This window comes from Chelonia mydas, chromosome 8 (genome assembly GCF_015237465.2).
Source record: "Chelonia mydas isolate rCheMyd1 chromosome 8, rCheMyd1.pri.v2, whole genome shotgun sequence".
NCBI lineage: Eukaryota > Metazoa > Chordata > Testudines > Cheloniidae > Chelonia > Chelonia mydas.
Genome location: NC_057854.1, coordinates 45,987,044 through 46,002,261, shown reverse-complemented (window position 1 = coordinate 46,002,261; position 15,218 = coordinate 45,987,044).

Sequence of the window (15,218 nt, the reverse complement as noted above, 5' to 3'; positions counted from 1 at the left end):
CAGGAAGTGGATCTCTTGTGTGGACTGGTCCAGGCTGAGGTTGATGGTGGGTGGAAATTGTTGAAATCGAGATGGAATTCCTCAAGGGCCTCCTTCCCGTGTGTCCATATGATGAAGATGTCATCAATGTAGCACAAATAGGGGAGAGGCGCTAGGGGACGAGAGCAGAGGAAGTGTTCTAAGTCAGCCATAAAAATGTTGGCATACTGTGGGGCCATGCGGGTACCCATAGCAGTGGCACTGACTTGAAGGTATAAGTTGTCCCCAAATCTGAAATGGTTGTGGGGTGAGGACAAAGTCACAAAGCTCAGACACCAGGTGTGCCGTGGCCTCATCAGGGATACTGTTCTTGACAGCTTGTAGTCCATCCTTATGTGGAATATTGGTGTAAAGACTTCTACATCCATGGTGGCCAGGATGGTGTTTTCAGGAAGATCACAGCAGAAACTGCTTGGGTGAGTCCCCTCATGATTCATACAACCATGAGGTCCTCTTTCCCACTGTTGTGGGTTTCACTGAGAGGCTGGCAGGCCTAGTGGGCAGGTCGTGGCCTGTCAATTTCACAGTGCCCCCAAAGTTCACCCACATGGCCTGGCAGGAGGGACCATTGGACCCAGGGACCAACTGATTGCGGGGGACAACTAATGAAAAACAGGGGTCAGAGTGAAGGTCATAGGTTCAAAACAAAGATACCGGATGGTTGGTATGTAGTTGGTATGTAGGGGGTTGGTATGTAGGGGGACCCAGCCCACCATCTCCATCAGGTCCCAGCCCAAGGCCCATGGGGAGAGGTGTGGAACGTGTCAGTCACCTCTTCCTGGTGCACCTGACTAGTCTCCCTTGGTCTGCTTCCTACCTCCCTGCTCTCTGTCTGGTTTGGTGTGTAGGCACAGCCCACTTTCTCCCCAGTGGGGGTTCCCAGTCAGTGAACTAAGCACACCGTAGCTCTCTCTCTGCAGAGAGTGGGGGAAGACTCTACCCTCCTGGTTGAATCTAAGCCACAGTCTAGTCCCTCCCCCATGGATCGCTTGTCCCTAGAAGCTGCAAATTTGCTTCCTCCCTTTGAATAGCCTCCCTACTTAACTATATGAGTCCCCTTTTGAGCAGGGACAGGGTCCACTTGGCCCAGTACTGCTCCATCAGTCTCTGTGGGAGGGTGTCTCTAAATCCCATCACACCCATATTCAAAACAAGTCTGACATGATATGCAGGGCTAATGGCATTTCAGGGGGTCTTAACAGTGCGGCTAAGGGATGATACTAATACAATATTGAATTAATTAACTGTACTAAGCTACGGAGGATGTTACTTTAACCCAAAGGCATCTATGATTTATACTGAAACAGCTTGGGTTTGACATTACTAGTAATCATATATCCCCTCTCCTCTGCTATCCAGAGATTATACACAGAACAGCTTCTTGTTTCACTTACACATGCACAAGGAGAGCTGTGTGGAGGACAGAAGTTCCAGTTCAAGGATTTCAAATTTTCAAAATTTGGCTTCATTACGAATCGGAGCGAAAACTGAACATTTCAAAATTCTCTGCAAAAGAAAATTCCTGGGGGAAAAAATGGGTTCAGGTTGATCAAAACATTTCATTTTGACAAAACATTTTGTTTTGATTTTGACTTTATTATATTATAATAGTGAATATAAAAATTTCAAAGTGCACAGTCATTTCAAAATGAAAAATCAAAAAATTTGTTTACCTGGCTTTCTTCCAAAATGAAATTCCAGCAAAATCAGCCTGATTTTGTGAAGTGTTTCAATTTTGATGGCACTGCATTGTCCGACAGATTGTGGGGTCGCTGTCAAGACCTAATTATCAAGAGAGTCAGATTAACCCCATATAGTGCTCTGAAGCCAGTGGATTTAGCAAGACTCCTTTGGGGGTGCGTCCTTTCAGTTGTATTTTTAAGGAAAAGCACCTCATGTCATTCTTCCATAATAAACCCCCAGATCTTATTTAACTGAATAACTCAGCAGTTCTAGAAATATGATCACTTTGCGTGTGTGTGTGAACTCATCTGTTTGTACAAGATGGCTCCTTACATCAGTCCTTAAGTTGTAGTTGTGTGCTTTGTGCCCTCCTGCTATTTCTGGCATTAAGGGGGACACAGCCCTGCTGCTTCGGTGAACATTCTGGAATATCATAGTACACAGCTGCTTGTAGAGCACTTGGCGCTTCTAGATCACAGTGCCACGCAACATAGCTGCTTCTAGAATGTGTTGGTAAATTCTTCCATTTTAGTAATTTGGTGGAAGAAGATTAAATTAGAGAAGCAGAGAATATTCTAGAAAAATGGAGCTGAATAGTCAAAGTCTGGAGGTTTTACTCTGAGAGCTAAGAGGGTCTTAGTGACCTTTTCATTCTCATGAGACTGCTAACAAATGCACCAGCTGCGGTAGTGGTTGGTTAGACATAGAGATATATGTAGTGTCCGCACTGTTATCTATCAGGTGATGGTCCCTATGTGTATGCCACTATGGGTGAACATGCACTCCATGTGCCTGTGACTGGAAAATTTTTACTAGCTGCATTCAGTGTGTCCTGGGTCTCCTCATGTGCCAAGCCAAGGGCAAAATGTGAGGTGCAAATCACCTGTCTCTCCAGTTCCTTCTACTGATCATGGCAGCTTTGCTAGTGTTCCCACTTGGATTCTAGCCTTTCCTGTAAATAGTTTACCTTTAGGTAGTTTAGAAGCATTTTGATGCCTGAGGGGGCTCCCCACTCTGTTACCTCCCCACCTCCATATGGGCTTCTTGGTAAGCCTAAAATCACTGGCTTCAAATCCTCTGTGGACTGCCCCCAGGTCTTCCCGGTGAGTGCTTATATTGCCTCCAAGTGTGATGTTTGCTGTTTGTTTCTACATCTCTAAAGACACCTAATGGAGCGGCTGAGGCCCCAGTCTGACTGTGGGTCGTCTGACCTCCTCTATATCAGCAGGAGGTACCTAGCAGTGCTCCTCCTGACCAGAAGCTCTCGAGCACCAACTGTCAGAGACCAGGCCTAAGGACTAAAGGAGGGTAAAAACAAACGCCTGTAAGAAATGGGAGACATCTTCTTCCAAGGCCTCTGAGAAGCAGATTGCCTCCTTCCACCTTCTAAATCGGGTGACCTTTTGCACCCTAGGATGGGTGTGTCAGGAGCAAAGGAGGAGCCTGGGTCCAAACCACCCATACTGAGGGCCAAGAGCACCTGAAACAACCAGCTGTAGAAGGGGAGGGGCAGGCCCACCCCAGCAAAAAGGAAAAGAGAGTGATCACTGGCTGCGTCCACTGTACTGCACTACAGCGGGAAGGAGGACTCGGCAGTACCAACATTCACTACCTAACCAAAACTGGCACTGTTGGCTCCACCAAAGAGGCAGAAGTCCCACCTGCTCTCCACCAGCTAGACCTGGGTACAATGCCCTGGATATCCTGGCTCTTTATTCAGAGTCACTAAGAGTTGAGGAACTGGTGGTCCCTACAGAGATACCCACACTGTCAGTGCACCGTTCACCAGTGCCACCCGCCAGCCAAGGTATCACAAGGCATACAGTACCAACAGCTCTGCCAGTGGAATCTGAAGAGTCCTACTCTGGTGAGCTGGTGCCTGGGACTAGGCCTCCTCTGCCAGTTCTGAGGCGCAACATGAGCCCCAACAAGGGTTCCAGCATCTCTGGGGTACCCACACACTCCCACAGGGCACATTACAGGGTTGGAGACCAATGGTACCCTCCCTCTTGGTACCACCTCCTTAACCTTATGATCCCACTCACAGGCCCTATTGTGGTTTTTGGGATCCTTCAGAGGATGTGAAGCAGAGAGGAAGGAGGGCAGGTAATGGAACCATGCACGTCAAAGAACTCCAGTTTCTGTAAGGTAAGTAGCCTTTCTATGTGCTTCACGTGAGCCCTGAAAGTGGGAGAGGGGGCACCAGTCAAGTGGTAATAACATCAGTTGTCAATAAAAGAGGAATATTGAAAAGAGCCTTAATAATGAGTGCAAATCAATTGCGTTTTCCCCTGATTCTCCCAAGGATAGATACCCTGCTGGAATCCCCCATGCACTACGTGTCTGTGCAGCGCATGTCTGAATGGTGTGGAATTTCTGCAACTGTCGGAGAGCCATTTTGTAGAAGTAAAAAAAAAAAACAAATGTCACTCTAAGCTATTGTGTGGACTCACTGTGCAGCAGGGGTAGTCAATTATTTTTCGTCAAGGTCCAAATTTCTTGGTCGAGGTATAGTCAAGGTGTAGACGCCAGAGAATAATAATAAAATAACTATAGTAGTAATTAAGTAAAAAGATTTCAGGGTCTGTTCAAAAACTTCTGGCAGTCTGAATTTGATCTGTGGTCCACATATTGACTACCCCTGCTGTGTATTGCATAGCAGCTGCCAAGTTCCACACCAGAGGTGGATGCATGTCAATATTTGGAGAACCGATTCCTAGATATAGATATATAGTTTGTAAATTGCTTTGGGATGAAAGGTACAGTATAAAGTGTTAGAGGGCTTTCCCTTCACCCTCTCCTCTGGTTTTTGTCACACAGACAGAAAACAGAAGACCAAAAGTCCAAAGTGCAGGCAATTCGATGTTTATCTGGCTTAGTTCCAAACAAGCATATCCATAGCTCTGCACACCAGCAGACTCTGTTTCCTAGTGTTCTGTTCCCAGCTCTGACACCACAGAGCCTTTGCTCCATGTCCCCCTTCCCAGCTCTGATGCTGTATAACCTTGCCTATGTCCCCATTCTCATTTCCCATTCCCTATTTTCCCTATTCCCAACTCCTCCTTCTTAGTAGGCCCAAATATACCTGCAGTGGTTACCCACAGTCCCACCCCTTACAACTTAGGGTCATGTTCCATTTTGGGTCTGGGGTCTTCATCCCACCCCTTTTGTACCCCATGGGAGGGGTAAGGAGAGAGGTTGTATTGCGGTCAGGGACAGGCATTTCTTTGGTCTTTTTTAGTGTTTTATTCCCCTATCCTACCCCCCCCCCCAGCCCCTTTGCCCCTCCCAACTGGTTGCTTGACTTTGCCTTGAGATAAGGGTTGAGGCAATCTTAAAGTATGCTCTCAAGTAACACTTTAACTGCTCTTATCTGTTCCCATTGTACTAACAAATCCAGCGGACTAGGCAGAAGCAACATCACAGTGTCTTTTTCTACACATTTTTGATACTCTTATACTAAGTCAAACCCAAAATTCTATCCCAGGCTAACAAACAGACCTATATACTAACAAAGTAAGACATCATTATCTGTGAAATACATTTCTTTTTGGTGAAAATGTCTTTTGCGTGTTTTGTACTTGATTTTTCTCTGAATTTCCAGAATATACACACAAACACACCTACTTCCAGATCTTCATAGAGATGTATTTTCCCAGTTAATCAAAATGACCAAATCTTAATGTCATAGAAAAGGGCACATTTCGTGATTCTCACAGCCTCAGAAATTCATGTGTCATGGTTGTTTTGCTTCCACGGTAAAATATTAAGGATTCTCTGGTGACATAATGAACCACAAGAGCAGAGATTCAATAATATTTTAACAGATCCAATAACATTTTAACTTCCTTCTTTTCTAAGGTGTATTTTAATTAAATTAGTCAGCTAATGTGTGCCACTCTCTACGCTCCTAAAAATCAAAGATTTTGGGACAGAGAACATGTCTTTGTCAGAGGTTTGCACAACACCTCGCACAAAGGGCAGGGTCTCTTGGCTCTATCACACCAATAATTAGTAATGAATAGTCCCTTCATTTAAAATTGCAGCAGACTGAGAGACTGCTGAATTGGAATTAATTTGTAAACTGGATACAATTAACTTAGGCTTGAATAGAGACTGGGAGTGAATGGGTCATTACACAAAGTAAACCTATTTCCCCATGTTTTCCCCCCCCCCCACCCCCCACTGTGCCTCAGATGTTCTTGTCAACCGCTGGAAATGGCCCACCTTGATTATCACTACAAAAGGTCTGCCCCCCACCCCACTCTCCTGCTGGTAATAGCTCACCTTAAGTGATCACTCTCTTGTTACAGTGTGTATGGTAACACCCATTGTTTCATGTTCTCTATGTATATAAATCTCCCCACTGTATTTTCCACTGAATGCATCCGATGAAGTGAGCTGTAGCTCACGAAAGCTTATGCTCAAATAAATTTGTTAGTCTCTAAGGTGCCACAAGTACTCCTTTTGTTTTTGCAAATACAGACTAACACGGCTGCTACTCTGATAACCCTCTATGCAAGATCAATTGCTCTTTGTGTTCAAAGGTTGATTCACAGATTCAGTTAAGCACTAACTTTGTTACTCTCTCTCAACTCCTGTATTACTTAAGTTCTAAAATATTCATCTAGTGGGGTCATTGGCTTTACTGGGACTTCAAATCCTATTTGCTTGATGCTCATTTAGGGCTAGATACTGCTATATTGAAGTCAAGGAGAATTTTGTCCAGGAGCAATGCTTAAACACAAATTCAGAAAAAGCATCTCAACTCAGGCCCATGCTGAACACAGAATTCCTTGTGAATCATTCATTAGACAGGTTTAGCCTCTTTTCCTGCTTGTGAACCAGCCACAAAAAAAGCTTAAGTTTCATCAGTTTTATTCATTAAAAAGAATTTGTGACAGAACTTATGTGGATAATTTTTGGTGGAGGCGCTTGACTTGATATTGGAAATTCAAAATCTGAAATGGGTGTGGATTAGTTTGGAATGGATATTTGTGTACAGTATCACATGATAGGCCTGCTCTTTCTTGACTGAAAGAGCATAAAGCTTAGAATGAAGTGTCCTAGGCAAATAGTCTACATATATGACATCAAAATTTGCTTTCTGTTAATATTCCCTAATGACATTTTTGCACCATTCCTGCCAGTATATTCCTTTGCTAGAATACAAATGGAAAGCAAACACAAAAGTGGTATGTATGAAGCTGAGGCAAATTCAGTTGTTTTTTTATGCAAGTGAATATTCCTGACAAATGTTTAAATGATCATCCACCTCTAATTACTAAAAAACCCAAACACAATAAAACCCTATCAAAATAAAACATTACCCTATATATCCGATTCTTCCCCTGGACCAAGGCTGCTCAGAAGTTGTTAAAGTAACTAAGGCCCACTTTAGGGAGGGAAACCAGTGGGTGAAAATGGCTGTTCTTTGTATTTTCAATGGAAATAAAAGCAATAATCTAGTCAATGCTTAATTTGTGCTGGGGTTTGCCAGGGCTGAGCCCTGGTACCTCTAGGCTTGGCAGTTCATAGCCCTGGCACCTCTGGGCTTGCTGCATCACTTATGAATGGAAAAAAATTACTTGAGCTCCCACACCTCTTTCATTACAAATTAAGCACTGAAACTGGTATTAGATTACCACTAAGAAGTACTAAAAAGCCCAGATCTGACTAAAGTGGCACCACATACTAGACATGGTCAGCACATGGCCATTGCTCAATAAATAAATAACACTACTCTATTCCCTTTAGGTTCTCATACTGCCCTCCTCATTGTACATTAAGCACCTTCTAGTTGTACATTAACTGTTGTAAGTAGTATCTTGCCCCTAGTAAATGTCAAAACGTGAGTGAGGGATAATAGATTGATCGAGAGAGAAGGTAAGAATGACTTCACCAGAAGTGATGTCACTGTCATTTTCTGTGATGTAGCCAATGACATGGAATTGACGATTTCACCGGATGTGCTGTTATGATCTCAACCCTGTCCTTCTGGGATCTGGTCCTTCCAGCCTCTTACTCCCAATGGGAAAGCCCACCTTAGGGAGGGAAACCAATAGAATTTGTTGTTTGGCCCAGAACCCGTAACTCAGTACCCAGTAAATAGTGCCATCCCTAAAAACGATAAAGAAAACTAAAAGCATGAAAAAAAATCTAAAATGTGAAAACAAAGCTGCATGCAAAGAGACTTGTTAAAGAAAACAATAGATGTTTGTACATCTAAATGGTAACTAAAAACACACTGTCAAGGTTCCTTCCCCATTCTGAACTCTAGGGTACAGATGTGGGGACCTGCATGAAAGACCCCCAAGCTTATTCTTACCAGCTTAGGTTAAACGCTGCCACCACCAAAGTGTTACACAAAGAACAGGGGAAGTGCCCACTTGGAAACATCTCCCCCCAAAATATCCCCCCAAGCACTACACCCCCTTTCCTGGGGAAGGCTTGATAAAAATCCTCACCAATTTGCATAGGTGAACACAGACCCAAATCCTTGGATCTTAAGAACAATGAAAAACAATCAGGTTCTTAAAAGAATTTTAATTAAAGAAAAAGTAAAAGAATCATCTCTGTAAAATCAGGATGGTAAATACCTTACAGGGTAATCAGATTCAAAACATAGAGAATCCCTCTAGGCAAAACCTTAAGTTACAAAAAGATACAAAAACAGGAATATACATTCCATTACGCACAACTTATTTTATCAGCCATTTAAACAAAACAGAATCTAATGCATATCTAACTAGATTGCTTACTGACTTTTTACAGGAGTTCTGACCTGCATTCCTGCTCTGGTCCCAGCAAAAGCATCACACAGACAGAGAGAACCCTTTGTCCCTCCCCCCCCCCAGCTTTGAAAGTATCTTGTCTCCTCATTGATCATTTTGGTCAGGTCCCAGCGAGGTTATCTTAGCTTCTTAATCCTTTACAGGTGAAAGGGTTTTTCCTCTGGCCTGGAGGGATTTAAAGGTGTTTACCCTTCCCTTTATATTTATGACACACTCTGAGATGGTTGCCCACATGAATATCTGGACATGGGCTTGACCCAAATCCCTATGACCTCCCCAAGGGTCACTTTCCCTAGGGAGGTAAACAATGGGATTTGGTAGATGGCCCAGAACCCCTATACCAGCTATTGGTAAGAAGCGCCACCTCTAAAAATGGTAGAAAAACATGAGAAAAGCTAAACTATAAAAAGGTGTTTTAAAATACATGCAAGCTCATGAAGATCATCCTAATCTGTAGGATTCATACAAGGTTCATGCGCTTGGCAACATTCAGGGCACACCCGGAGTGTTGTGCTGGACCTGTGCACACACAGCTCCTCTCAAGGGCATCAACCTTGGAATCTCGCCCAAATGACATGAACCGTGGGAAGCCTCCCAGGACTGGGCTCAAGGCCCGAGAGCAAGGAATGTGGTAGATAGAAATTGGTAAATAAGAATGTTAAACAAAGCCAGTGTATTCCTTTTATCTGTTGGAGAATGTAATGCGCAGGGGGAGAGAGAGAATAAAGGGGAAGGTGGAAAGCTGACAGGCAGCAGCCTGTTAGCAGACCAGCCGCTTGCTTGCTAAAAGCTGTGTTCCGTCTTGTCATTGAACTGCCACACTAATCCTTAATAGTTAGGCATATCTTAAACTCTGAAGCATTATGTTTTATAACCCCTTTAATTTTCTTGTTAGCCTTAACTATTTTAACTCTGGATATTCTTGTTATCCATTAAATGTCCAGTCCTTCTTAGAGTCTTGTTAAGTCTTGGCTTGAATGCTGTCTTGTGACAGTGAGTTCCACTGTCCAATTACACATTGTGAGTACATTTCTTTGAAACTAGTCATTATCTAAAGTAGTCCATCATCAAACCACCAGCTAAGGCACTGATCCTGCAGCTTCGTGAACGTGGGACTACCACCACGCGCCTTCACAGTCCCCTTGATTTCGATGGGACTGCTCATGTGCTCCAACTTCCTCACATCCTTAAAAGTGTTTGCTGGATTGGGGCTGGAGCTCTCAGCTCCTTACAAGGTCAAACCTTCATTCACAAACTCAAAAATGCACCCCACAAGCAATCAAAGGCACAGTACACTAATCATCCCACCAGCTCTAGCAGCCAGCAAACCACTCCTCAACTAATCAGAGTCAAAATGCCTTAAAATTAATCTCTAAAGCATTTGGCAATGACCAGGTATGAGGTGCACTGTGATTGCTGCTTATTATATCAAATATGACACTCTTTTTTAGTTTATCTCCACCTGCTTTGTCCCACATGTTAAGACTGTAAGTTCTTCAGGGACAAGAAGTGGACTGTCTTTTTATTATATGGCTGTAGAGTGTCTAGTACAGTGAGTCTCTAGGCACTACCGGAATACAACTTGTCAAGTTCCTTCCCCACTCTGAACTCTAGGGTACAGATGTGGGGACCTGCATGAAAACCCCCTAAGCTTATTTTTACCAGCTTAGGTTAAAACTTCCCCAAGGTACAAACTATTTTACCTTTTCCCCTTGGACTTTATTGCTGCCACCACCAAGAGTCTAACAGATATATAACTGGGAAAGAGCCCGCCTGGAAACGTCTTTCCCCCCCAAAATCCTCCGCAAACCCTACACCCACCTTTTCTGGGGAATGCTTGATAAAAATCCTCACCAATTTGCATAGGTGAACACAGACCCAAACCCTTGGATCTTAAGAACAATGAAAAAGCAATCAGATTCTTAAAAGAAGAATTTTAATTGAGGAAAAAAAGTAAAAGAATCACCTCTGTAAAATCAGGATGGTAAATACCGTACAGATCAGATTCAAAACATAGAGAATCCCTCTAGGCAAAACCTTAAGTTACAAAAAGACACAAAAAACAGGAATATCCCTTCCATTCAGCACAGCTTATTTTATCAGCCATTTAAACAAAACAGAATCTAACACATATCTAGCTAGATTACTTACTAAGTTCTAAGACTCCATTCCATTTCTGTTCCCGGCAAAAGCATCACACAGACAGAGAGAGCCTTTGTTTCTCCCCCCGTCCAGCTTTGAAAATATCTTGTCTCCTCATTGGTCATTTTGGTCAGGTGCCAGAAAGGTTATCCTAGCTTCTTAACCCTTTACAAGTGAAAGGGTTTTTCCTCTGGCCAGAAGGGATTTAAAGGTGTTTACCCTTCCCTTTATATTTATGACACAACTAATAAACAATAAAACAACTGTTACGACTGTTCCAAAAACAACCCAGCTGCACAGCCCTAGGGAACAATTACAACCAGAGCTAGTCAAAGCTCAGCATTTTGGGCCTGCAGGAAGATCTGACATTTTGTAATTCCCTTGCAGCTCTATTCAGAATGAAAAGTCTGAAATTTCAAAATTCACTGTGAAAAAACATTCGGAAATATTTTGTTTTGGAAGCCTTGATATGACTGTAGCAAAATGTTTCATTATGACTATCATTTCAACTTTTATATTAATGTAACACAATATAATAATTCAACTGTTTTATATTATATTATACTATAAAATAATTGATTTACCATTATATTTGTTCTAATAATATAAAACGGTTGACTTATATCGTTGGAAGGATAAAATCATAATTTCCTGCTGTAAATTTTGACAAAATGTTGCCGTTTACTCAAATCAGCATTTCCCAACAGAAAACTGTTCTGTTGGAAAATAATTGACCAACTCTATTTACAATCATTTTAGCGGTATTAGTTGTGAATGTCACCCAGAAATACTATGTTATCATATGTTATCAAAGCCACCTAAGGAATTTGGATGCCCAATTCTCATTAGAAATTAATGCCTTGGTCCTTGGATATTACGCTAATAGGGGCAATATAGTATAATTAATACAAATCCCATTAGGGAAAGGCTTTGTAGCTTATCCTGCAACGTATCCTGAATGCTTTTGTGTCACCATCTCCATTTTTCCACTTCCTTAATCCAGCGTTCTTGGAGCATTTTATATGGCATGTCAGACAGTAGGCCTGTCCAGATGAACATGACTGTTATATGTGATTAAAACCAGTTACATTACTTCCCATTTCTGCTCTTTCCCTTTGATACTTCTGCAACCATGCCAAGGAAATACCTCCTCCATTCACCAGCACTGATTTGTTCTTCACTGGAGTGCAGTGATGTCCAAGAAGGAAAACAGATCACCTTTGCTTTGAAGAGGAGGTAATTCTGTTTATCTGAGAGCAATAACAACGCACTATATTTCAACTTTCAGGGTAATACTGTCTCTTTAAACTGATGTCAAGTAGGTGCTCTAAGACCTTGGACCAAAAAGCTCATACTACCCTAATAATAATAAATAATAACCCTTAGCACTTGTAGAATACTTTTCAGCCACAGATCTTGAAGCATTTCACAAAAGTGGTTATTATTGTCACTGAGTCGGGAAACTGAGTCACACAAGTTCATGCCAACCATTTTAAACTTGGGATACATTAAATTTAGATTTCATTAGGAAGAGCAGGTGCTCAGCACCTCTGAAAATTAGACTACTTATTTAGTAGAGCTGGTGGAAGAAATACAAACAAATATGTAAAAAAAAGGTTGGAAATGTTTTCTTTTTTCTCCCTATATTTGAAATTTTTCACATTGAAATTTTGAGACTGTTCTGGTGTTTTGGTAACTACATATGAAGGTATGGCCAGATTTATAAAAGTACTTTGGTACTGTCACCAAGGGCTGGCCCATTAAGGGGAGGTAGCACTCAGCCTTCCTGTGACAGGTTCATGTGACAGGCTCCTGTAAGAGAGAACAAGCCAACCCAGACCCACCTTGAAATAATAACTACATAAGAGGCTGATTGGTAACTAGTTAGATAATGAAGAAGGGTTACCTGGACTCAACTGGGGGTTTCCTTGAGACAGGAAGCTCCTGAAAAGAGGTGCTCCCAGGAGAGCTCATCAAAGCAAGGGGCCTAGAAGGTGTGGTCCTTAGAGAGTGGAGATTCCTAAGCGAAGAGCTAGAGCTGTCAGGTCTTCAGAAAGGCCTGGTCCCAGCAAAGAGACTTCCCAGGTAGTGGCTGGAAGCCCAGCCTGTTGGGAACTACATATTGCTCTGGAGAAGAGCTGCAGTTGACAGACCTCCATGGACCCCTGGCTCTGAGGAAGGACTCTCTCCAAGTGGCAGCAAGATGCCTATCTCTGGGGAAGAGTCCCAAGTTGAAAGAGTCCTGCTGGCAAAGGGCCTGACTGGAGGGGAGTGGTGGATTCAGGTGGGAAGAAATAAACTAAGACTGATTCTGTCTCCCACCTAAGACACTGGGGTGAAGGTTTGCTTATGTACTTAAAGGGCATCGACAGGCGTAGACTTCTCAAAATGTGTGCTGTTCCCTATGTAAAGACTCATTGATCTAATTGACAGCACATTAGGGGAAACTGAGGCAGGGAGTGCTGCAGTGCCACACTTGCCTAGCAGGAGGTTATACAAGTCATGTAAGTTTTGTGACAGGTGCCAAAAGCTGCAGATCAGAACCTAATGGGATTTTCCAAGATGCTTAGGCCCATGAAATTAGGTGCTTTTTCCCCCCAAGCTTTTCTCCACAGCCATGAGGGCAAGAAACTTTCTTTTTCTCCCCCTAGTGAAAGCTGAGTTTCTCACATAGTCACGTGACTCCAGGACCTGGGGTATTCAGAAAAAACACCAGCGGCCATGAGCCTCACGATAAAAGGGCAAGATCTGGCAGCACGAGTGAGTCCACAAGAGGGTGGATGAGGGACATTTATCCAGTATAATTCTTGTTAGTTTTTGTGTATTCCAGTAGTACCCATGAGTCTCCACCAGGCGCAGGGCCCCAGCGTGACAGGTGCTGCACAGACATTGAATGGAAGACACTCCCTTTCCTGAAGATCTTATGATCTAAAGAACAAAGCAGACAAACACAAATAGGCAGCAAATAAGTCATTGCCAGAAACCCAGGACCAACCATTTACAAACTCTCCCAGTCTCAACTTTCTGCTCCAGTAACATCCCTTCCCTTGTTCCCTTAGACCAACTGCCACACCCAATGTCCTGTCACCGTGTTCTCTCTCCCCACTCAGAACAGTGAGCCTCACTCTGCAGCCAGAAACCGTTATTTTTTTGGAAGGGTAAAAAATGTATCATGTTATGCTCTCAGTCAGTTGCCAGCCCTGTATCCAGCTTGTAATCTAGGACCTGAGTTTTTTAAAGATGTCTTCTTCACCTTCCCTTAAACAGAGAAAAATTGGAGATACATGGTGGGAAAGATACATGGAGAAGATATGCATATCCACCTTATGAAGAATAAAGGTCAGGGAAAATAACTTGTCACTGTCACCTCCAGTAAGTAGTAATCGTTTTTTTATCTTGGATGAGGAATAACATGGCATCATTATACTTTCTGAGGCCTCAGAGCTACCGAACTGAATGCATCCACTGAAGTGAGCTGTAGCTCACGAAAGCTTATGCTCAAATAAATTTGTTAGTCTCTAAGGTGCCACAAGTACTCCTTTTCTTTTTGCAAACTAGACTTGTCTCCGGTACTTTTTTATGATGATCCTATCGCCAGACCAGATGTCACACCCCTTGAAGATGCAGTTAGCCCTCCGTGTGCCAACGGTTAGTGCATGATCCCCCAAGTATGGAGCTGCCTAGGGCCTCCATTGAGGTTGTGATCGCCTATCTGACTGTAATGGATCTAAGTGGCTTGAAAGTACCAGCAGCTATTAAAAAGAGATAGAGACGTCTCCTCCACTATGACCCAGGCACTCCATTGTGGTGATGTACAGTTGGGAGGAGGAGAATTCCTGCACAGGACATCTGCAGGCTGCCCTCACCAACACAGGGGATATGCTGCGGGTGGGGCTGGAGCACACACTGCTAAGTGGATTCTGAGCAGCTCCAGGCTGAAGTGCTGCCCATAGGCCACCCAGGCAGGGTTCCCATAACTTAGAGCAACCCCCAGCCTGCATAAGTTACTCTGGGAGACATTTTATCCCCTCATCGGCCCAGAATCCTGGGGGTAGAAAGGTGGCTTAAAGACAGTTGCCCTGTTCCCCCTGGGCCGCAGCTAAGTATTCACAATCTCGCCTAGCGTCTGTGTCCCACCCTTTGCCTGATCCACAGAGGCTGAGAGTCTGCAACAGCCCCCAGGTACAAATGTTTAGCTCAAGCTATAGAGGCTCAGGCTTGGCGCTCTGGAGGTCCCCAGTGTCGTCACAAATCTATACTGTCCCTAGAGTGTCTTCCTCTAAGCAGGAGGACCACTCGCTCCTGCTCACCTGGGACCAGGTAAAGTAGAAAAGGAATTTATTTGGTTTACAGATCCCCCAGACACAGGGATTAGTATCTAGTTGGATTTTTCCACCTCCTGGGTTAATTGGCTCAGAGGAGAGCCAGCACTGACCCCCCGCTGAGCTAACCCAGGGCTAGATGACATGACACTAGGACTGATTGAAATATGTGCTGAACAAAATATAAACGAGCGGTCCCTCCTGAGATCAGGGCGCCCTTGGCAAGCCTCTTAAAAAC